The 22,694-nt window shown below is 38.4% G+C and overlaps 1 protein-coding gene across 3 annotated transcripts in view; it reads left to right on the top strand.

Annotated features, from left to right (window-relative positions):
- Positions 1-22,694, top strand: part of LOC132394131 (guanine nucleotide-binding protein G(I)/G(S)/G(O) subunit gamma-7-like) — a 323,380-nt gene that overhangs the window by 20,271 nt on the left and 280,415 nt on the right. The window contains exon 2 of one of the 3 annotated variants that reach the window (XM_059969909.1): positions 9,010-9,193. The exons of the other annotated variants lie outside the window; for them this stretch is intronic. The gene's annotated coding sequence lies outside the window, so the exon portion shown is untranslated. The remainder of the gene's footprint in view (positions 1-9,009; positions 9,194-22,694) is intronic. 3 annotated transcript variants of the gene reach the window in all.

Below are 22,694 nucleotides of genomic sequence, written 5' to 3'. Positions count from 1 at the left end.
TTTTAAAAATATGCAGACTATTCATACAATAATTAAGTTAAAAATCTCTGGAAAAAAATTAGTAGCCCAGGCAAAAATATATGAATATTTGTTTAACTAACAGCACATAGGAAACATGCATAACGTACATAAATTTGCTGAAGAGCCGATCTGCCGCATTTATCTCATAATTGGTTCCTTTGTTGACTTTTTGATTTGACACATTGAGAGTTGATATTAATAATTAGATTCACTCAAAGCTTACTCAAGCAGGAATGGACCAAAATCTCCATGACAACAAAATTGGTGCAATACCGTCGGTACATTATGAAGCTTAGAGCTTAGATTAGTTTCAGGAGCCCTTCACTTTGACACTGTTCTCCTGTTGATTAGATTTGATTGCACTTGCTTAAATTATAGCACATATGTAGGTTGAAAAGCAGTGCCAAGCAATATGAATGACTCGTGATTGACAGCCACAGGTATGTTAAAGCTAGACCTTGTACTCAGAAGCTGCTCAAATAACACATGCCATTAGCTTCACACCAGAGTTCAGGTGACCGCCTGTTCATAGTCATCTCTGTACTGCCATGTAATTTGCTTCCTGTGTCCAAGAATATCCAAGGGTGAATCATACTGCAGAAAGGAAAAGAAAATTCAGCATCCCAGAGTAAAATCCTGATCAATCAGACTGCTGCAGATAAGCAAATAGACGGTGCAGTATATGTTTAATTATTAATGCAGCCATTGATGCTTACTTTCCTTTCATATGCTGCAATAACAACATTGTCTGCAAAACTTCAATGATCCTCTTACTGATATTCAATCGAAAGAAGCAGAGAATAAAAAACAGTGTAAAAGGTGCAAAAAATGTTCAAGGTGTCAAAAGTGAACTATTGGACCTGCTGAAACAGATAATGACATGACATGGGTCTAGGTAATTCTTGAATCTTTGAAAGGAGTGAATAGACATGTTTACATTTCTTTTCAGATTTCCTGCCCATCAATTAACAAGAGTGACAGATTGGCATGGTACTGAAAGATACAGTAGTTGTGCTGGTAGAGGCAGTTCGTCCATACGATCTGTAATTTACCAGAGGTATTTTGCCAGAAGATCTTACCCCTCTTGTTCCACTTTTATATCTCCTTCCCTCTGTTGGTTGATAAGGCTTAAGACAAAAAAATCATTTTGAAATATAATACTGACCCAACTGCCTCCTGAGAGTCTGCTCTCAAAACACCTGTTAGAATTGAAATGGGCGTGAGGCAATATTACTTTTTAACTTTCAAAAGAAACATTACAAATAATTTAATTTAACATTGTTAGGAATGTACTGGTGGATACTGATGTGCAGCTAACTAGAACTCAAAGTTCGGTTTTTACAAAATAAGATTTTAAATAATGTTTGAAAATGAAAACCTATAAATAATAAATCTATAACCTTAATTTTAGCAAAAAGAAAATGGGAAATAAAGGAAAATGTGATGAAGTAAGAATGTGGATAATAAGTAGAACTGGCTTGGGTATAAACTCTTGTAAGTGAGAAGCTTACTTTGAACAGCTATTTAATGATGTATTTCTTGTTCAGTGTGTTATGTGTTGTGTATTCAAAATACTTGTCAGTATTGTTCAGTTGAAGTAAATAATTTATCTAAGAGTTACCTTTGTAACCACCAGAATGATTGGTATTTATTTTCTAAATTATTTTAGAGCTATAAAAATGTATTTACTCAACACTGTTTATAAGTGCTCCCAACAACAGAATCTTCTCAAGTATTCAGCTGCTCTGATTGGCCCAATTCAGTTCCTAATTTTGCTAAGTGTTGGCATGGAATCTGAAGTCAAAGAAACAGAATTCTCCTAGATCATGGAATGCTCCAACAAAAGTAGTTTTGTGGACTCATGTAATGGAATATAATGTATTTTGCATTTGAGTACAGTATTTAGTACAGTCATGGTTAACCATATCAAAAATGGAGTTCTGAATATGTAACTGTCATAGTATATACCATATAATCTACAAAGGTAAATATCACTTATTATGAGCTGTAAGGCCCTGGTTGCAATCAAAAAATACTGGAGTCACTCACCAACTCACACAAAATGCTGGAGGAAATCAGCAGGCCAGGCAGCATCTATGGAAAAAAAGGACGTCCTGCTGAAGGGTTTCAGCCTGAAAAGTTGACTGTTCTTTTTCCCATAGATGCTGCCTGACCTGCTGAGTTCCTCCAGCATTTTGTGTGTGTTGCTTGGATTTCCAGTATCTGCAGATTTTCTCTTATTTGTGGAGTCACTCAGCAGATCAGATAACATCTGTGGAAAGGGAAACAGGATTCATGTAACTCTTGTTCCTCATCCTATAAAAGCTGCCAAATCTACTATGTGTTTCCAGGATTTCTGTATTTATTTTGATTTTAACCATATAACAATTACAGAATGGAAACAGGCCATCTCAGCCCTTCTAGTCAGTGCCAAACGCTTACTCTTACCTAGTCCCACTGACCTGCACTCAGCCCATAACCTTCCATTCCTTTTCTGTCCATATACCTATCCAATTTTACTTTAAATGACAATACCGAACCTGCCTCTACCACTTCTACTGGAAGCTCGTTCCACACAGCTACCACTCTCTGAGTAAAGAAATTTCCCCCTTGTGTTACCTCTAAACTTTTGCCCCCTAACTCTCAACTGATGTCCTCATGTTTGAATCTCCCCTACTCTCAATGGAAAAAGCCTATCCACGTCAACTCTATCCCCCTCATAATTTTAAATACCTCTATCAAGTCCCCCTTCAAACTATAAATACTCCAAAGTAAAGTTTTCATCTAGTGAAATTAGCTTATTTGACTTGAAACCCAGCTTTCAGAAAATGTTTCTAATATAGCACCTTAAAATAAGAAAATGATACTGTTAAATAATGTTCTTTAGTTCAGATGCAATTTTTTAATGTACATGGCCTTACTCTGATGCATCCTCTTTTGATGAAAGGTGAGAGAAAAGGTATTTGGCACATCAAGAGGCGGCTTTGGGGTTCTAATGTTTTTCTGTTCATTCTTTTGGATTCTTCTGTTTTTATGTTTTTCATTGATGTCTGTGAAAAGTAAGAACTTCAGGTTATATACTATATACATTCTCTGATAGTTAATGAAACCATTTGAACCTGGTCATTAAGTAGCTTCTTAAAGTAATAAATATTCATTTAAGCAGAAAAGCCAAATAGTATTTATGTAATTCAAACTAATTAACATTCTATCATTGTAGTAGAAAACATATTGAAGTTTAGATAGAAATTTCAGATGTTGGCCTAATTTTGATGCTAAAGAAAAGTGAAACATTATTGTTCAAAAATCTTAATGTATTTCTTTTACTGCTTGCCTTTAAAATAAGTTATTCAATATTTTATTTTAATGTGGCTTAAGGTTAGACCTGGGGTTTGAAAGTGTAGCTGATGGGAATGATGGTCCTAGAAATATAATAGGTTTTGACAGGTGAGTGCTTAATAATCATTCATCAAAGCGAGTTTAAAATAGGTGGAAAGTGGAAACAGCAGGATTTCTTGTCTTCAGAATAACCAGTGATGGGTTTTAAGTATTGCCTTGCCTTGGCAGTATTACACTGAAGTATCGTAGATCAGTCTGAGAATGAAAAGGCAGCACGACTGTGTGTAGTTGCCTCAACCACATTAACATTTAACTACTTAGTGTGAGTCTAATGCTGATGAAACCAGTAGAGGTGTCAGGCTTTCTATTCCTGAGGGATGTTAACGTCAGTTAGATTTTTAAGGCAATCCAGCATCTTGTTGGTCATATTCCTACCTGAGCCTTGCTCAGAAATTAGTAGGTTCAATCATTAAAGTGCCATAATTGATCAAGGTTGATGTCATTTGAAGTCATGAATTCTTAATTAATTACCTGGTGTACAAGTTGCCTTAATTACAAATGAGGGCAACAAATAAAATAAGCATTAATATTTAGATCCATTTTAAAACAGCCCTATTTGGTTAGAAATAACAGCAAAGAAAACTGAACATAGAACAGTGAAACACAGTACAGGCCCTTCTGCCCACAATATTGTGCTGCCCTTTTACTCTAAGATCAATCTAACACTTCCCTCCCACATAACCCTCCATTTTTCTTTCATCTCTGTGCCTATAATTGTTGACCAAACTTTAAATCTAGAGGACCAATGATGAATTATTAGTTGAGGCATCTTATTTTTGCACCTTTTTGATAATATGTTTGTAATACAAGTTATTTGCCCAAATATCATTACGAAAACCAAATTTTTATAATGCAAGATGACATTTATTGAAAGTATATTTAATAAATGCTGTTATTGATTTAAACTGGGATCCAGTCAACAAAAAAAACATTTTTATAGATAATAATCTGGAAGGTGTGTGTGGATTAAAAAATAACACTTTTTATTGAATAAAAGTAAACAACTACTGTTCATCTTAAAACGTTTGAGAAAGGAAAGATATCACATTTTGCTTAAAAATTTCTTTTTGTAGTCTAAGATAGTTATTTTTTGACCTGCATAAGCAATGTCTCTCATAATATTTTAAACTAACATCATATTCCTTTTGGATGCTCTCCATTGAAATAAATTCAGATCTTTGTATCATCACTCTCAGAGTTTGCAATCTGTTGAAAAAAGGGAGCTACCAATTGTATGGGCCTAGAAAATGTACAATGTTGGCCAGGCTGGTTAAAACTTTGTTCAAGGTCCGATCAGTGCAAGATTCTCTTCTGCATGAGACCCAAGATTTTGGGTGCTGTTGGATAGACTTTGCACTCACATATACCTTGCACAGAAGAAAATTTCTAAGCTGCAAGTGCAGAACTGGGCTGGAGGGCTGCTCATAGAAACGGAAGGGGGTTGATTCATGACTCAAGGGTTGGATAGGATCATTGGGGGGGGGGGACAAGGGTTAGTCTCTGGGAATTGGGTGAGAGCTAGCGTTGGATTCAGTTTAGATTATTGTTATAAACACCAGGATGTTTATAACAATATGAGATTCCTTGCTCATGTGCAGATCATAGAGTAAATGCTGTTCATGATAATAATTAAAACAACAATAAATACAGCATTTACAAAAATGATGGGATGGTGAATAGTAGTGTAGACAGTGGTAGTGCAAAAATAAATGCTAAAGTAACAAAAACAGAGAGACTAGAATTCTGTTTTCGAGAATGTGGCAGAGGTTGTGAAAGAGGTGATTGATTCAGAATCACCTGAAAGTGTGGCTGGCTTTCTTGATGATACTGTTATCTTCACTAATGTAACATGCCATAAAGATGGACTGGATGGAAGGGCTGACGTGTCCGTGTTGGGCGGTCTAACTGCTCTCAGCGAGTTCCAACGGTCCAGAGCAGAGGAGCTTTCATCCCAAGCTAAGAATCACCCGTCAGGGTACTTTCTATGCCACGTCTGTATAAGTTTGACAGAACCTGCATAAACAAGCTGAATTTTCTTTGAAGCCTGAAAGTACATACACTGACATGCTTTTTGGATCACCACATCAATATGGAGGGATTAGGAAAGATTGCTGGTAATAACGGATGATTAAGGACTTGAAGATATTAGAACACAGAACACAGAACAATACCACATAGCACGAGCTCTTCAGCTCACGATATCATGGCAACCTACGTAACCACACTTTATGATCAATCTAACCCTTCTCTCCTAAACAGCCTAACTCTCCCTTTTTCTTTTAAATGTTTATAATGTATCAGTCTCTACCACCACCCCCGGCAGAGCACTACTTAACAATTTCATTGTGAAAAAGAACCTACCTGAAACTTGTCCCATAACTTGCCTGCAGTCACCCCAAACAGATGCCCTCTAGTGTTGGCCATTGCTGCCCTGGGGAAAAGGTGTTGACTCTATCTAAGCCTCTCATAATCATATGCACCTCTATCAAATCATTTCTCATCCCCCTTTGGTTGCCATCCTTCCTTCCTCTGGTATCAGTCCTGTGGCCATTGAGGATGCAAATATTGTCAATATCCCAGCAATCTGTTCCCTCACTTCCCCGAGTAACCTGGGGTATATTTCATCTGACCTAGTGACATATCTATCCTAATGTTTTTCAGAAGCCCCCACCTAACCTTAACACATTAGCCTTTTCTTCACTGAATTTACATTCATCAAGGTCCCTCTCCCAGTGAATATTGAGGCAAATATTCTTTCAGGACCTCCCCTTCCTCCTCTGAATCCATGTTTCCTCCTTTATCATTGAGCAATCCAGTCCTGTTATCCTATTGTTTTTCATGCATGTGAATGAAGAACACATGTTTCACCCCTCTTGTCAAGCACAAAGAGGCAATTTTAGACTAAAGATGAATCAGAGATGGACACTCTATAGCTGTGGCAGGAATTGCACAATATAACTTCCTGCAGGGGAAGTTCAGCAGGCATAAGTAAGAATGAGCCATCACTCCCATGTAAGCTCAGTGGCTTCTATGAACTCTTTCAAAGCAAACTCTTAAGAACTCTATGATGACCCTTAATTTCTAGACATCCCAGGATTAAATCTTAAAGTACCTTCTGTTTCATTTTCTTTGAACAATTTTCTGTATTAGTTCTCATTTAAGCCAGAAGATTGGTTCAATTAGTACCGTTGATTTCAGAAGTAACATAATCAACCTTCCAGATATACAGCCAATCAAAGTTGGCAATCCCTCCTTCTGCTAATTATCTTATTCTGCAGTAACTGTCTGACTTAGTGAACTGCCACAAATACGAGAAAAACTGCAGATGCTAGAAATCCGAAGCAACATACACAAAATGCTGGAGGAGCTCAGCAGGCCAGGCAGCATCTATAGAAAAGAAACTGTTTTGGGCTGAGACTCTTCTTCAAGACTGGAAAGAAGAGAAGTCAGAGTAAGAAGGTGGGGGGGGAATGAAGGAAGAAGTGCAAGGTGGCGGGTGATGGGTGAAATCGGGACTGTTGGTCACATTGAGACTCTCACACTTGAGCCTTGCTCTGGTGTGAATTAGCTTAGTTTAATGGGTTGCACGTTCTCTCTGTGACTGTGGAGTTCCCTCCAGGTCCTTACATTTCCTCCACGTTCCAAAGACATGGGTTGGTAGGTTAATTAGCCCTTAGTATATAAGTATGAAATATAATGTGGGAGCGGGGGGTGGAGTTGAGAATGCAGAGGGAGTAAAATGGATAGTTGATAGTCATTGCAGATTTATTGGGCCGAAGGACCTTTTTCCATAATGGATATATAAATGACTCTGACTTCAGAGATTGGCTTTCTCGAATTCTTACTCCATTTGTAATTTACGCCACCAATTTTACTTTAGAAAGCATACTTTTGAAAGCATTTTTAAGCAAAAGTACTATTTTGCATGGAGCTTTCAGTTAGCTTTGTTGTATTCAAAAATAGTCATATCTGCTTTTATTTTTAAAAGGAAGCTCACAATCACATATTGTCACATTTGTTGCTATTGAAAATCAAATAATGGATAAAGAGCATTCAGATTGGAATATAAGTTTGCCAGATTTAATTGTAATATTATCAAACTTGAACAGGATTAATTAAAATTTTAGAATGACATTCTTGCCAAGATTGTAATGTTTAATTCCTCAAGGATGCACTGTAACACTAACTACAGCTATGATTTATTATGCAATTCATAAACCACTGAATCTTGCTCTGCTGCATTCTTGCATATTTTCAGAATGATGGCATTATGAAAATGGCCTCAGGGCAGCAAAAAAATCCAGAGCTAGTTTTCTGTAGTTCTTAATAAATTCTGTATAACACCACAGAGTCTTTTGCCATATTTTGAATGCTTCATGATATAGTTTCAATGAAAGATAAAACTCAGTAGAAAATCAGAAACTTGCTGCAAGCTGCATGAAGAGTGCAATTTTCCGTTCAGATCATGGTCCACATAAGCAGAAGCAAGCCTTGATTGCACTTGTCAGGGTGGCTTCAGTGTCCTGACAATCCCAGGTCCCAGCCCATGAGGTTGATCAATTGGAATTAATTGCAGGTTGGGGCTCTTTAAGGAACCTGGCTCTTACCTGGCTCATCCAGGGTAACTGAATGTCAGAAATAAAATATAGCAAACTGCTGCTCCTATCCAGCTATCTCAGTGTGACTGGTGAGGATTGAATTTATAGCCAAGGTTCACTTAAAAAAATTAAATTGAATCTCCTCTCTGTTCTCTCCCTCCCTCCTCTCTTTTTACATTCCCCATTCCAGTTAGCCTATTGCCCCTTCTCCTCATGTGCCCATCACTTCCCACTGTTTTCCCCTCCTCCTCTCTCTTCCATGGTCCGTTGTCGTCTCTATTTGATTTCTTCATCATCAGCCCTTTACCTCTTCTACCTATCCTGTCCTAGCTTCTTGTGTATCTCCTTTTATGTTATGTGACTCCAAACATAAAAATAATTGCAACAAAAAAAAATGGAAGTCAGCAGAACATATCTTAGTTTTATTTTTTTTAGCAAGGCATGCATGTATGACACGGCGGCATAATGACATATGTCATTTGCATATTTTTACATATAACCTGTAATACATTATGTAAACAACAAAAAATACTTTATCAAACCATACATTTACAATGTTACTCAGATATTTCTGAAATATTAAATGCATGTCTCTCCTCCCTGCTTAGTTATGAACTCAACAGTATACTATAGAGACATCCGCAGCATAGTAAATTTTATATTGTCCCATTGAAGCCTAAAGACTTAATTGCTGTGGATTGTAGGGAATTTCTTAATCTTGTGGGATAACGTATTTCCTGACAAGGGGGATCACAGTGGTTGACAACTGAGACTTGAGGCTCTGAAACAATCTCATGTTCTGAGACCTCCTCTGTGGTGGTTGTAGTAATTGACCCTGGGACTGCTGGAGGTGGTTCTGACATCTCTGGCCACCTTTCTTCTCTAACAATTGACTCTGTTCTCCTCAACTGATTCATGTGTCATCTCTAGATGATCAGACACAATCTCCACTGTGTTGCAAAATGGTGAAGTTATGTTCTTAATCTTTAAGGGAACCCACTTTTGATCGCCTCTGTAGTGCCTTACCAGGATTATTTGTCCAGGAGTGAAACATTGAACTTCCTTGTTTGAAGAGTCTTCAATTTGTCTTAGCCATTTGCCCTGCATACTCCCGAGACTGGGTTTGAGGAGATCCAAGTGTAAACTCAAGGGACGACCCAGGAACAGCATAGCTGGTGAGTTGTTGTTTGTAGAGTGTGCTGCAATATGATATACAAAGAGGAAATTGGGGCACTTCTGATTTAGTGTCAGTGTAGTGTGTTCTGCTGACAAGGCTCACAGTACATTCTTTAGACTTGGACGAACCTTTCCGCCAAGTTATTTGTAGTTGGGTGGTATGTTGCAGTTGTAATATGTTGTATTCCATTCATTTTCAGGAATGACTGAAACTGTTCCGCAACAAATCTCGGTCCGTTGTTACTGACTAAGTGTTCTGGATCATTAGCCCTTGAGAAGAGGTTTCTCAACATATCAACAGTGTGTGAGGCTGTAGTGGAGTGTATTGGGAGCACTTCTGGCCTCTTTATAGCTGCATCCACTACTACCAAGAAAGCAATTCAAGCTATTCCCAGGATTGGAGAGGCACTGCTCTTGGCATCTTCTGGAGGTGTTGGCATCCCAGACAATGCATGGCAACCTGCTCAATCTGCTGATCTATCCCAAGCCCCTGGACAGAAGTTTGTACTAATGCTTTCATTTTGATCTTGCCTAGAAGACAGACGTGTAGCTCCTCCAACACATGTAGCCCCTCTTCAGCATGCATGGCACAACAACTCAATCCCTAAGTAAAGCAATCTCCATCAAGGGCAATTTCACCCCAGCATTAGTAAAAATAGGGGAACTGGAGTTTCTTCTACACATTCCTGAGACAGTGCGGTTTCCCTTTGGATCATCTCTGCTGTTATAGGGAGATTTTTGCATTAGCGAGAACATGTCAAGAGAAATGTCCTCTTTTGTAATTTTTTCGGTTATTTCTTCTTCCAAAGGGAAACAGGCAGGACAAACTGCCAACATTTCCATGATTAGTTGTCCTCTTGAATTTTATCTTGTAATTGTGTCCTCCAAGAAACAGGGCTATCTGTACATTTGTGATGCTGCTGTCAGTGGAACAGATCCTTTTGTGGATTAAAAATGGACACAAGTGGTTGATGATCAATAACAAATGTTACGTACCCTGTAACTGGGTGTCTGACCAGCAGAGAAAGAAGAATCCGTTGGAAGTCTGGTGGTACCAAACTAAAGGTGCTTATTAGTAAATTACACAATACAATATCAAAAATGCAAATATACATATAAAACAAGTTAGCAGTAATAAACCTAAAAGTGTAGGAATAATAATAATCAATAATAAACAAGCTCTATCGATGTCTAGGGGGTAAATGAATTGTCATAGGAAAGTATAGAGTTCAGTTCATCAATGCTGAGGTGGTTATGGTTGTATTGAAATCATTGGGTGGGGGAGAGAGAGAGAGCGAGAGGTAACAGCCACAGCAGCCAAACCTTCCGTTGCTTTCTTAATCCGTCGTATCGTCGTGGTCATTCAGTTACGACCCCTCTGTTCTTCAGCTAGACCGTTCTTCTGTGGTGGACTCGTCACTCTGGCATGAGTGGACACACATACAAGTCCCCACCGGCCCTGCTGTAACACTGTGAGCTTTACTGACCGATCTCCTGGTTCGGTCTTCAAAGCCCCCACCTTTCTGTGGGTTCCCAACACTCAATCAGTGTCCACTGGTGTGTCTGAAGGGTGTCTCTCCAGACATGTCTTTTATCCCCACTCACGGGGTCTCAGCTATCCATCAACTCTGAATGACCATATCCATCAAATCAGGCCACTCCTGCTATCTCCTGAGGAATGTTAATGAGCAAAGTAAAGTCCTTGTAGTGGAAGGTAAATGATCCAGGAAGAGTCATAATACAGTAAATCAACAGTCTCTCTCCCCCTCTTATCTGTAGCAAATGTTCTTGCCTGGGCTTTAGCTCTCTTTCTTATGAGCAGCATAGCAACAGCAATTGTTCGTAGTTCTCAGGAGGGGGATTGGGAATAGTTAACTCTGCACCCCATTGTCCATCAGGTCTGTTCATCACTCATAACACAAGGGTAAAGTACTGGTTGAAACGTTTTACACCGCAAACCAGACTCAAGGCCTTTCTATCAATCAGTACGTAATTGTTCTCTGTAGTGGAAAAAGAACATGATGCAAAGGCTATGGGGTAATCACTCCCATCACTCATAATATGTGACATGACTGCACCTATAACATGAGGAAAGATGTCACAGGCAAGCTTCACTGGGTAATGTGGATCATAATGTGTGAGTACAGTGTCTCATGTCACCATTTCCTTTACCTTTTTGAAAGCCATCTCACACTGTTTTGTCAATTGCCAGTTCTTCCCGAACTGTAGAAATGAGTTTAAGGGGTGGAACTGTGATACATCTTTTGGCCTTGGGGCAAACACCACTACTTGAATTTTCTCAGCACACTTGTGAAATGCTTGTGCATCAATGGTGTTACCATAATAAGTGATGGTTGGTTTAAAGAATTCATACATGTTGCATCTTACTGAGCCTATAATCTTCGTATCTTTTTAACATTATCTTGAAATTTTGGAGGTATTCCTTGTCATGCTTATCAGTAACAATGATGTCATCCAGCTAACATTGAGTGCTTGGGCAGCCTTACAGTACCTAGTCCATAGCTTTCTGTCAGTGTACAAGTGCAGATGCTACTCCTAAAATAAGCCCATTAAAGCGATAAAGCCCTTTGTGAGTATTTATGGTGCGTAACACTTTGAACTCTTCCTCCATCTCCATTTGTAAGTAGGCCTTAGCTACAGTAAATCCACTTTGTTGAAGGTTTAGTAAGATATCCTCTATCCTGGTCAGAAGATTTTGATCTACTTTCAGCACTGGGTTGATGGGATCAACACTGACCCTGATAGACCCATTTTTCTTAATACTGGGACTACTGGTGTTACCCATAGGCTCTATTCAACCTCAGAAACAATTCCTTTTCTCCATACAATCTGCCTCATTTGGCTACTTTATCATGGATGATGTAACAAACTGACGGGCTTTGCATGTTGGGTGTGGCACTTTAAGATTATTTTACCATTGATATATTTGTGTTTTCCAATACCATCCTTGAACACTGCTTTGGCATCATCCCAGTACCTTCCCTAATTTGCTTTTAGTTGACTCTACTGCAGGGGATGTGGCATGCAAAGGATGGATGTATCTCCTCCAATTAAGTTGTAGTTGTCTCAGCTGCCCATATCCCCACAATGCTGGACCTCCTGTTTTTATCAAATAAAAGCCCAATGTGGCTTGTTGGTTATTATATTTCAGTTATAAATGTCACTTCCACAAAAGTTATCATTTCGCTAGTGTAAGTTCTTAGTTGGATATCTGAAGGTTTCAGTTCAGTATCTTTGAAGTGCCATTCAGACTTATTTTGTGGAATGACTGAAAGAACTGAACCAGTGTCCAATTCCATTTTAAGTAAGTTGCCATTCACTTCTAGTGTAAGCCGTATTGCTTGCTCTGGTGTAAACCACATTTGTTCTGCTACAGTGTTCTTCAGATGGCCTTTCACTGCTATGAGTTTGGTGTAGGAAACTGCAAGAAGTTACAATATCAAGAACTTGCAGACACAGTCATGTTAACTTCCAAACCATTTCTGAGAAGAACTCTCAACTTCCTGCACTCAGTTTTCTGGAAATCCCTTAAACTCCCTGAATGTTTTCTCCATCTGAATGGTGTTGCGTTCAGAAGAATGCCATTTTTTATGCTGATCATCAGTGCAAACTGTTTGTTGATAGACTTTAATTTAACGTTCCAGTAATTGCTGATTGCTTTTACTGATTCACAGTATCATCCGAATGTCTCTCTTCTATTAATACTGAGAATATCGACTGCCATCTGTTACCCTGTCTGAATCATGTAAAGATGTGCAGTATTTCTGTACTGTTCCTTCCCTTTCTTAAACAATTTTGCTGCAGAATGGGCTGAAATTTGACACTTATTCAAAACAAATGCTGCTAGTTTAAAGGGATCAAATTATAATTCACTAGAAGGTTTTAATTAAAATAGAGAATCTGGTCAATAAAATAAAAATTGAAATAAAGCTTGCTGACAGTTATGTTGCTTTAATTTCCAATGGAAGCTTTCTTGGAGTAGTAAAATTCATCACTGAGTTACTGTTTTATTTTTCAAGGTCACAGATTATCCAGGGAATAGCACTAGTTTGTTACAGTATTTTGTGTTGATGGATTGAAATGAATGTTATCAGGGCATCTACAAACGTCACAGCACATTAGGGGACATGCAGTGGTTTGGCCTACATTTCATATGGCTTCTCACTGGCAAGTTCATGCTTGGCAGAGGTTTGAATGATGCTGTTTAATTGCTGCAAGTCTTCTGGACTACTTTGGAACAAATTTTGCAGGTGTTATATGTGATAATGCGCCATTCCATGATTGCTTGTAAAAGTCCACATAAGCCTATTATTTTTCCTTTCTCCACTGTTTCAAGATAAACAGTTTGAATCCAGAGTAACATTAGAGACCGGGATTGCTCATGTGAGTTTGTCAAACAGTTTGTAGCTCCCTTCTTTGCTTACACAAAGGAACCAACACCTGCTTAGCTTTTTGCCAAATCACATCTCTTAACTAATACGTTGCAAAGTGCACTCATCATCCATGTCTCTTGGTTGAAGAGTTCAGTCTGACCACATTATTAGCTATTTAGATGAATGGTTACAATGTGTACAAATTTCTTGTCTGAAAACTACTTGACTACACTCAGATTAAAGATGAACAATATGGGATGAAAGTTCTTAACCTTTGAAAATTCTGAATAGAGATTCTGTAAAAGCAAGCTTATTGAAATCTATAAATAATACAAAATTTTAGAATCTGCTCCTAATCTGTGGTCTGGATTGCACTTATGCTGTATCACAGCATGAATCCCACAAATAATTTTCAGAATACCATGACCACAAAATTTATGTACAAGATGATAAAGTGTATGTATGTGCTTAGAGAAATGGAACCACAGTAGGTGAAAATATGATTATCTGCAACAGGTCCTCAAATTCCTCGTTGGAAAGCCCTGTCATTGTGGATTGCTAAAAACGTCTCCTCCTCAGTGACCATCAACACAAGTGCACCTACATGATACATGCTCTAATCTTGTACACTGATCTGTTCTTTACACTCTTGACTGTATGGATAAGCATAGTTTAAATGCCATTTATAAATTAAGCTGACAACACCACTGAAGTTAGTGGTATCAGATGGCGACGAGGAGGCATACAGGAGTGAGATATAGTACACCGGCTGGTTGAGTGGTGTCACAATAATAACCTCCCACAATGACAGCAAGATCAAGGAATTTATTGTGGACTTCAGGAAGAGGAAACCGGGGGAACACACATACCAGTCCACATAGAGGGGTCATCAGTGGAAAGGTTCATCTGCTTTCTGGGTTCCTCAGCATTTAACAGCATGCTGTTAACACACATTGATGGAATGACGAAGAAGTGTGCCAGCAGTTTTTCTTTGTTAGGATTTTAAGGAGATTTGGGTATGTCACCAAAGACTTGTAAATTTCTATAGATGTACTGTGGAGAGAATCCTAACTACTTGCATCACAGACTGATATGGAGGCCCCAATGCACAAGATCGCAAGAGGCTGCAGAGGGTCATTGGCTCAGCCAGATCCATTAAGGGCATGGCTCTCCCCACTATTGAGGACATCTTCAAGAGGTGGTGCTTCAAGAAGGAATCATCCATCACTAAGGCCCCTCATCATCCGCAATATGCATCAGGAAGGAGGTACAAGAGCCTGAAGACACACACTCAATGATTCAGAAACAGCTTCTTCCCTTCTACCAACATTTTTATGAATGGTCTATGAACACTACCTTGTTCATTTTTATCCACATTTATTTATGTATTTTGTAATTTATAGTAATTTTATGTCTTTTCATTGTACTGCTGCAGCAGAACTACAGAGTTCCATTAAATATGACCGTGATAATAAACCTGATTCTGATTCTGGTTTGTTTAGAACAGGGGTTCCCAACCTTTTTTATGCCATGGACCAATACCATGAAGCAAGGCGTCCATGGACCCCAGGTTGGGAACCCTTAGTTTAGAATATCCCATGATAAATATGTCATCAAGTTGAAAAATGAAGCATTTACATTGTATTTGTTTGTCTCCTGTTAAATCAGGAGGATTGTTTTTCAGAAAAAAAAGATCTGACTGAATGTTTCAGGGATGAATGAACAGCATTTTTTCTTCAGAAAAGAGGTGGAAAAAAAAATCCAGTAAGACTCTTTATTGAAAAGTTTTAAAACTTGGGTTGAGCACTGAACTATAGATAGTTAAGTAAAGCATGCACTAAAACCCAGAGAGTGCTGGAAATGCTCAGAAGATCACCCAATTTTGGGAGGCAAATAGGTTCAATGTTTTGGGTGGATGACCAGTCAACAACAATAATATATAGTCACTCATACAAAAGGAAACTCTGGCGAATCTTATAAAACTAGAGAATGGTTAGAATATAAGACTTGCAACCACATTGAAGTAAAAGAAGCGCAGATGCACACATTGGAATATAGATGAATATATGAAGAAAAGCATATATGAAGATGGCAGTTGAGCTTAGAAGAATGTGGGTGTCTATAAATACTATGATGGATGCTGAGAATGTGTTTGGAAGTGATTATTTGTTTATGAAAAGTTGAATAAAGAAGATGCTTCATGGATATCATGATATTATTGCTGAATGCCATTTTGAAAACTCAGAAATTAAATCAGTGCAGCTCTAACATGTCCTGCTGAACCTGTGCCAATTTAACTCAGTGTATGTGCAACAACTGCTTTGAAAGTATTGGGAGAAATTGGTTAATTGTCTGTCAGGAGATTTCATACAAAAAAATGACTTTAGTCTTCTAACTCAGTAGTTCAAAACCTTTTTCTGCTTGTTGCCATCTGAGACTTCCATTTACTTTTGTGGCCCCTACTATCCACAGACTCTGTTATTTGCTAGGTTTTTTTTGGTCAACTGCAGTAGCTATTCTGATATGCAGTCAATATTTATGTTTGAACAGGTTATAGGTATTATTCTGTTAAATATAATGTTACAGTTGTATGTGAAAAATAAAACTATTTCAATGCTCTGAAAGGGATATTTTTATAGTCTTCCAACCAGCAACGAAAAAGTACTTAATATTGTTACTTTGGGTATTGAGTAAAATCCTTGTGATAGATGCAAACTAGCAAGTGTTTGAATATCTGGTTGCAACTTCATTAAAGATAATCGAAGATCACCTCTTTTCACAACAACAGGGCAGTTATGATGGCAGGTGAAAAGCTCGACTAAAACCATATTCAGCTAGACAAGAGATAGAAAATCCAATTGAAAACAACTTTGCTTTCTCCCAGAGCTGTGGAAACTTACTTTGAATATCACTAGTTATCCAGAAATTCTGCTTGCTGTGTTTGAATCTTGCTTGAGGTGTTGTATCATTCTAGTTCAATAAGACATTCTTGCGATGTGGTGTCAACATGACTCATTTCAATTGGATCCATCACCCCAATCTGGAATATCCATCTCCATCTCTGAACTGAAATTCCATATCAGTGTGCAGTTGCTTCAAATGAACAAGATATACAATCAGATCATCATCTTGTAATTCTATTTTAAGAGTGGCCAGTGAAGGAAATTGCATAAACTCGCAACATCCCATAGTGCTGCTGAAAAGTTTGCATTTTCCAAGGAAAGGGGTAATAGCCTCTTTGTATGATATGAGATTGCAGATTTTTTCCTTGTGACTGTTTAATAAACTCAGATTTTCAGATGTATCTGACAGGTAAAATGTGTCCGCTGTTTTGCTGCCTTATTTGCATCATCTAACATGTTTTCCCAATCATTTCATTCAGGGTTCTAATTAAGTTACATATATTAATTTCTTCTTTAATTTATATGTTTTAGTACTATTTCATAAAAACAGTAAATCTATCGTGGCCCATTTAGAAACTCTTGTGGAATTTCTTGTTTTTTACTTGTTCACCCTACAAAATCCAGCATCACAGCCACCCGCCACCCCCCCCCCCCCCCCCGGTGGCCACGTGGCCCATGTTGAGAACCACTGTTCCAACTAATTATATTTTTATTAATTTTTATATTGCTTCATTTAGAATGCATTCTGAGTGATTTTGTATGTTGCATGAAAGACGGTCATAGACATTCAGTTAAGTTGACGTGTCTGATGGTATTTGAGACTGAGGACAGTTTCCTGATATTTAATTGGATGCCAAATGTTTCTCATTGTCAGATTGCTGAGTAAAGTAACAAACAATTGAGTAAATCCGTTAGTATGCTAATTGTATTTGTATTTCTGAATGAGGCCATGTAAAAGTGAAATTTGAAATTGAGTCTTGGAATTGAGGTAATGTACTGCACCACCACTTAAACTGATTTGAAGACTCCAAATATGATGTTTCTGATGAAAGGTCATTGGCTCAAGACCCAGGTCCAAATTGAACTGTGACATTTATTCCAAAAAAAAGTCGTCAGTAAAATGTCCTGTTGCAAAGTATCTTCATGCTAAGATCACTACATTCCGAACAGACCCTCAGCCCACTCTGCCAATCCCAAATAGAATGACTAATCAAGCTAAATCTCTTGCACGTGATCCCCATTCCTTGGTGTATTCATGTGTCTGTGTGCTAGCCTCTTAAACTCTGCTGTATCAGAATTAAAGATTCTGAATTTTACAAATTAAGTATATTCAGAATTGCCATTTCATACATGCCATTCATGATGAAGCTTGCATTTAAAGGGTACCTGATACTTATGGGATAAACTTAATAAATAGGTTTTGTTTACTAGATTTAGAGCTGCTTTATAGACTACTGAGATGATTACAGTTGCATGTCACGATGAATGAACGGCTTATCTCCTTGTAGAATTGCTTCGAACCATGTGTGCAGATGATGGATTGCTCTCTATATAACATGAAGGAGTGCACAAAGTGTCAAGCTATAACACTGAAGTAGTAGTGTCACTTTTTCATTTTGAAGGAAATAAGAAGCAAGACCTTTGAATAGCAGCTTTCTGCACGTTTAATAGAATTGGCACCAGCTGACCTGCTTTGAATGACAATTGAAGGATTTCCCACTTACCAGAACAATTGTGCAATTTTGTGTTTTTTTTAATACACCTTTCTGGTTTCATACTAAATCTTGTTTTCTTATTTATCTTGAGTTTTTTTATTGTCTCTTTGTCACCTCCATGCTTCAAACATGCTCCAAACTCATGGTAACTTCAAGACTGATGGTTTGTCAAATTCTTATCCATATGTTCATTTTTTTCATGGACCCACTGTCCTCCGTCTCAGTAGTTTCCTCAATCCCACTAATCAATGGCAAATACAGTTTGTAGAGTTGCTGCTTCACAGTGCCAGATTTGGGTGCTTTCTATATGGAGTTTGCTTGCTCTTTCTGTGACTGCATGGGTTCTCTTTAGGTGTTCTGGTTTTCACCTGCATCAAAAAAAACATGTGGGTTGGTAGCTCAATTGGACCCTCTAAGTTGCTCCTACGACGTACATGATTGGTAGATCTTGTGAGGGGGAAGGTTCAGGAGGATGTAGGCAGAACTTTAAAAATGGGATTAATGTAAATGGTGGTTGATGGACGGTGGCTGAAGGGCCTGTTTATATGCTGTATCTCTCTTGCACAATTCCAGTTTTCTTGGCTCCATGTTGGGGGGCTACACCATTAATGCATATAGTGTTAAAGGTCTGAAATTCCCGTTAGTGCATCACCCTTCCTCTCTTGGAAGTCTTGGTCCTTTAAGCAAGCGTTTGGTAGCTTGTTCTAATATGCTATTTTTTTGTAGCTTGCGATAAAATTCTGTCCGATAACATTCTAAAACATTCAGGTTTTCTACTGCACCAGATGTGTATAAATATTTGTTGTTATTCTTCCTGTTCTTGATATCTTCTCCTGCCAACACAACCCAACCATGAATTCAAATTCAAAAACTTGAATTTCCTTACTTAGCCCTTTATTTCTGTTCCGTGGATGACAAAGTTGTGAAGTCCAAGAGTTTTGAAGTTTAATGTCAAAAATTTAGGAAGATTTGTGGCACCTTAAAAAAAATACAGGGCAGGATTGATGTGGTTAAAACTAAAGGGATTAACAGAATATGGTTGCCTTTTTTTTACTTTATTGCTTGACCAATATTTTTGGCCTCTAAGGTTTTCTGTGAAACCTTAACTTAGCTGAGACAATCTTTGTTCATGTTTGGAACTTACAAACCCCACTTCCAGAAAAGTTGGGATATTTTCCAAAATGCAATACAAACAAAAATCTGTGATATGTTAATTCATGTGAATCTTTTTCACTGACAAAACTACAAAGAAAAGATTTTCAATAGTTTTACTGACCAACTTAATTATTTTTTGTAAGTATACACAAATTTAGAATTTGATGGCTGTAACACACTCAACAAAAGTTGGGACAGGGTTAAAATAAGTTTGAAAAGTGCACAGAATATTCAAGTAACACTGGTTTGGAAGACTCCACATTAAGCAGGCTAATTGGTAGCAGGTGAGGTATCATGACTGGGTATAAAAGTAGCGTCCATCAAAGGCCTAGTCTTTGTAAGCAAGGATGGGTCGTGGCTCACCCCTTTGTGCCAAAATTCGTGAGAGAATTGTTAGTCAGTTCAAAAGGAACATTTCCCATCGCAAGATTGCAGAGAATTTAGGTCTTTCAACATCTATAGTACATAATATTGTGAAAAGATTCAGAGAATTCAGAGACATCTCAGTGAGTAAAGGGCAAGGTCGGAAACCACTGTTGAATGCGCGTGATCTTCAAGCCCTCAGGCAGCACTGCCTAAGAAACTGTCATGCTACTGTGACAATTATAGCCACCTGGGCACAGGAGTACTTCGGAAAACCATTGTCACTTAACACAGTCCGTCGCTGCATCCAGAAATGCAACTTGAAACTGTATTACGCAAGGAGGAAGCCGTACATCAACTCTATGCAGAAATGCCGGCGAGTTCTCTGGGCCCAAGTTCATCTCAGATGGACCGAAAGACTGTGGAACCGTGTGCTGTGGTCAGATGAGTCCACATTTCAGCTAATTTTCGGAAAAAACGGACATTGAGTTCTCCGTGCCAAAGTTGAAAATGACCATCCTGATTGTTATCACCGAAAGGTGCAAAAGCCAGCATCTGTGATGGTATGGGGGTGCATCAGTGCCCACAGCATGGGTGAGTTGCATGTATGTGAAGGTACCATTGACTCTGAGGCATATATTAGGATTTTAGAGAGACATATGTTGCCATCGAGGTGACGTCTCTTCCCAGGACATCCATGCTTATTTCAGCAGGACAATGCCAGACCACATTCTACATGGGCTACAACAGTGTGGCTTTGTAGACACAGAGTGCATGTGCTTGACTGGCCTGCTGCTAGTCCAGATCTATCTCCTATTGAAAATGTATGGCGCATCATGAAGAGGAGAATCAGACAACGGAGACCACGGACTGTTGAGCAGCTGAAGTCCTATATCAAGCAAGAATGGAGAAAATTTCCAATTGCAAATCTACTACAATTAGTATCCTCAGTTCCAAAATGATTAAAAAGGAATATTAAAAGGAAAGGTGGTGTAACACAATGGTAAACATGCCGCTGTTCCAACTTTTGTTGAGTGTGTTGCAGCCATCAAATTCTAAATTTGTGTATATTTACAAAATATAATTAAGTTGGTCAGTAAAACCATTGAAAATCCTTTCTTTGTACTTTTGTCAGTTAAATAAAGGTTCACGTGAATTAACACATCACAGATTTTTGTTTTTATTGCATTTTGGAAAATATCCCAACTTTTCTGGAAATGGGGTTTGTTAATTATATACCATAATGCTCCTTGATCCTAGAGTCTGACACAAGCAAAACTGTGTTATTAGTAACAATGGATCAATGGGACTTTATGAGCATTTCCTTGTCCTACTATCTTGCCATGGGCATTTAAGAAAGGAGCTTGTTATTGGTTTATAGCCAAAGGGTTACTTTTGAGGTGTCAGAAAATGCAACTTGTGAGAGCAAGCAGTACAAGTAAATACTTTCAGAATTATCAATCCAAAAAAAGGCTACTGTCAAAAAAGCTCAAACCATACTCTAAAGGAATAACTATTCAGTTCAGAAATTATACATTTATTCTTCTTGATAAACCTGTTGGACTGGCCATTTTGAACAAAAAAATCAGTAATTTAATGAATCTAAATTATTAGAGTTACTCATATAAACATGATATGGAAAATAGAGACAGAGATTGTCAAGGCATTAATAGTGATTTTAGAAAAATCACTAGGTTCTGGAATTGTTCCAGGCTGGAAAATCACAAATGTCACTCCATTCTTTAAGAAGGGAGGGACGCAAAAGACAGGAAATTATAGAGCAGATAGTTTGACTTCAGTGGTTGGTACGGTGTTGAAGTCCATTATTACTGATAAGGTTTCAGGGTACTTGGAGGCACATGACAAAATAGGCCAAAGTCAGCATGTTTTCCTTAAGGGGAAATCTTGCCTGACAAATCTGTTGGAATTATTTGAGAAAATAACAGGCAACATAGAGTCAGTGGATGTTATTTACTTAGATTTTCAGAAGGCCTTTGACAAGGTGCTGCACGTGTGGCTGCTAAACAAGCTAAGAACCCATGGTATTATAGGAATGATACTAGAATGGATAGAAGATTGAGGGATTGGCAGGAGGCAAAGAATGGGAGTAAAGGGGCCCTTTTCTGGTTGGCTGCTGGTTATTTTGTGGTGTTCTGTAGGGGTTGGTGTTCAGACCACTTCTTTGCAGGTTATATGTCTATGATTTGGGTGATGGAATTGATTGCTTTAGGGCCGTTCACAGATGATACAAAGATAGGTGGAGTGGCAGGTGGTGTTGAGGAATCAGGGATTCTCCAGAAGGACTTAGAAAATGAGGTGAAAGGGTAAAGCAGTGGAAGATGGAATCTAGTGTAGGGAGGTATATCGTCTTACTCTTTGGCAGAAGGAATAAAGGTGCAGACTATTTTCTAAATAGAAAGAAAATTCAGAAGTCAGAGGTGCAAAGGGACTTGGGAGACGTTGTGCAGGATTCCTTAAAAGTTAATTTACAGGTTAAGTTGTTGGTAATGAAAGTAAATACAATGTTAGCATTCATTTGAAGAGGACTAAAGTAGTGTAGCAGTTAGTGCAATGTTATTACAGCTCAGGGTGTTGAAGCTCAGAGTTTGATTGTGGTGCTGTCGGTAAGGAGTCTCTGTGTGTCCTCCCATGGAAAGTGTGGGTTGTCCCCAGGTGCTCAGGGTTCCTCCCACATTCCAAAGGTGTAGTGGGTCCCATAATTAGGCTGGGGTTGAGTGGGGGTTGTCGGAGATTGTTGGGACAGTGTACCTCAAAGGGCCAGAAGGGCTTAATCTGTTCTGCATCACTACATTAAATAAAAATAAAAACCAGGATGTAATACTGAGACCTTATAAGGCATTAGTTAGACTGCACTTGGAGTGCTGTGAGCAGTATTGGGTCCCTTATCTAAGAAAGGATATGATAGCATTGGAGAGGGTCCAGAGGTAGTATGTACATGTGAATGATTCT

This window comes from Hypanus sabinus, chromosome 5 (genome assembly GCF_030144855.1).
Source record: "Hypanus sabinus isolate sHypSab1 chromosome 5, sHypSab1.hap1, whole genome shotgun sequence".
NCBI lineage: Eukaryota > Metazoa > Chordata > Chondrichthyes > Myliobatiformes > Dasyatidae > Hypanus > Hypanus sabinus.
Note: the sequence above shows the minus strand (reverse complement) of the source record. Positions and strands in the feature narration are given on the sequence as shown.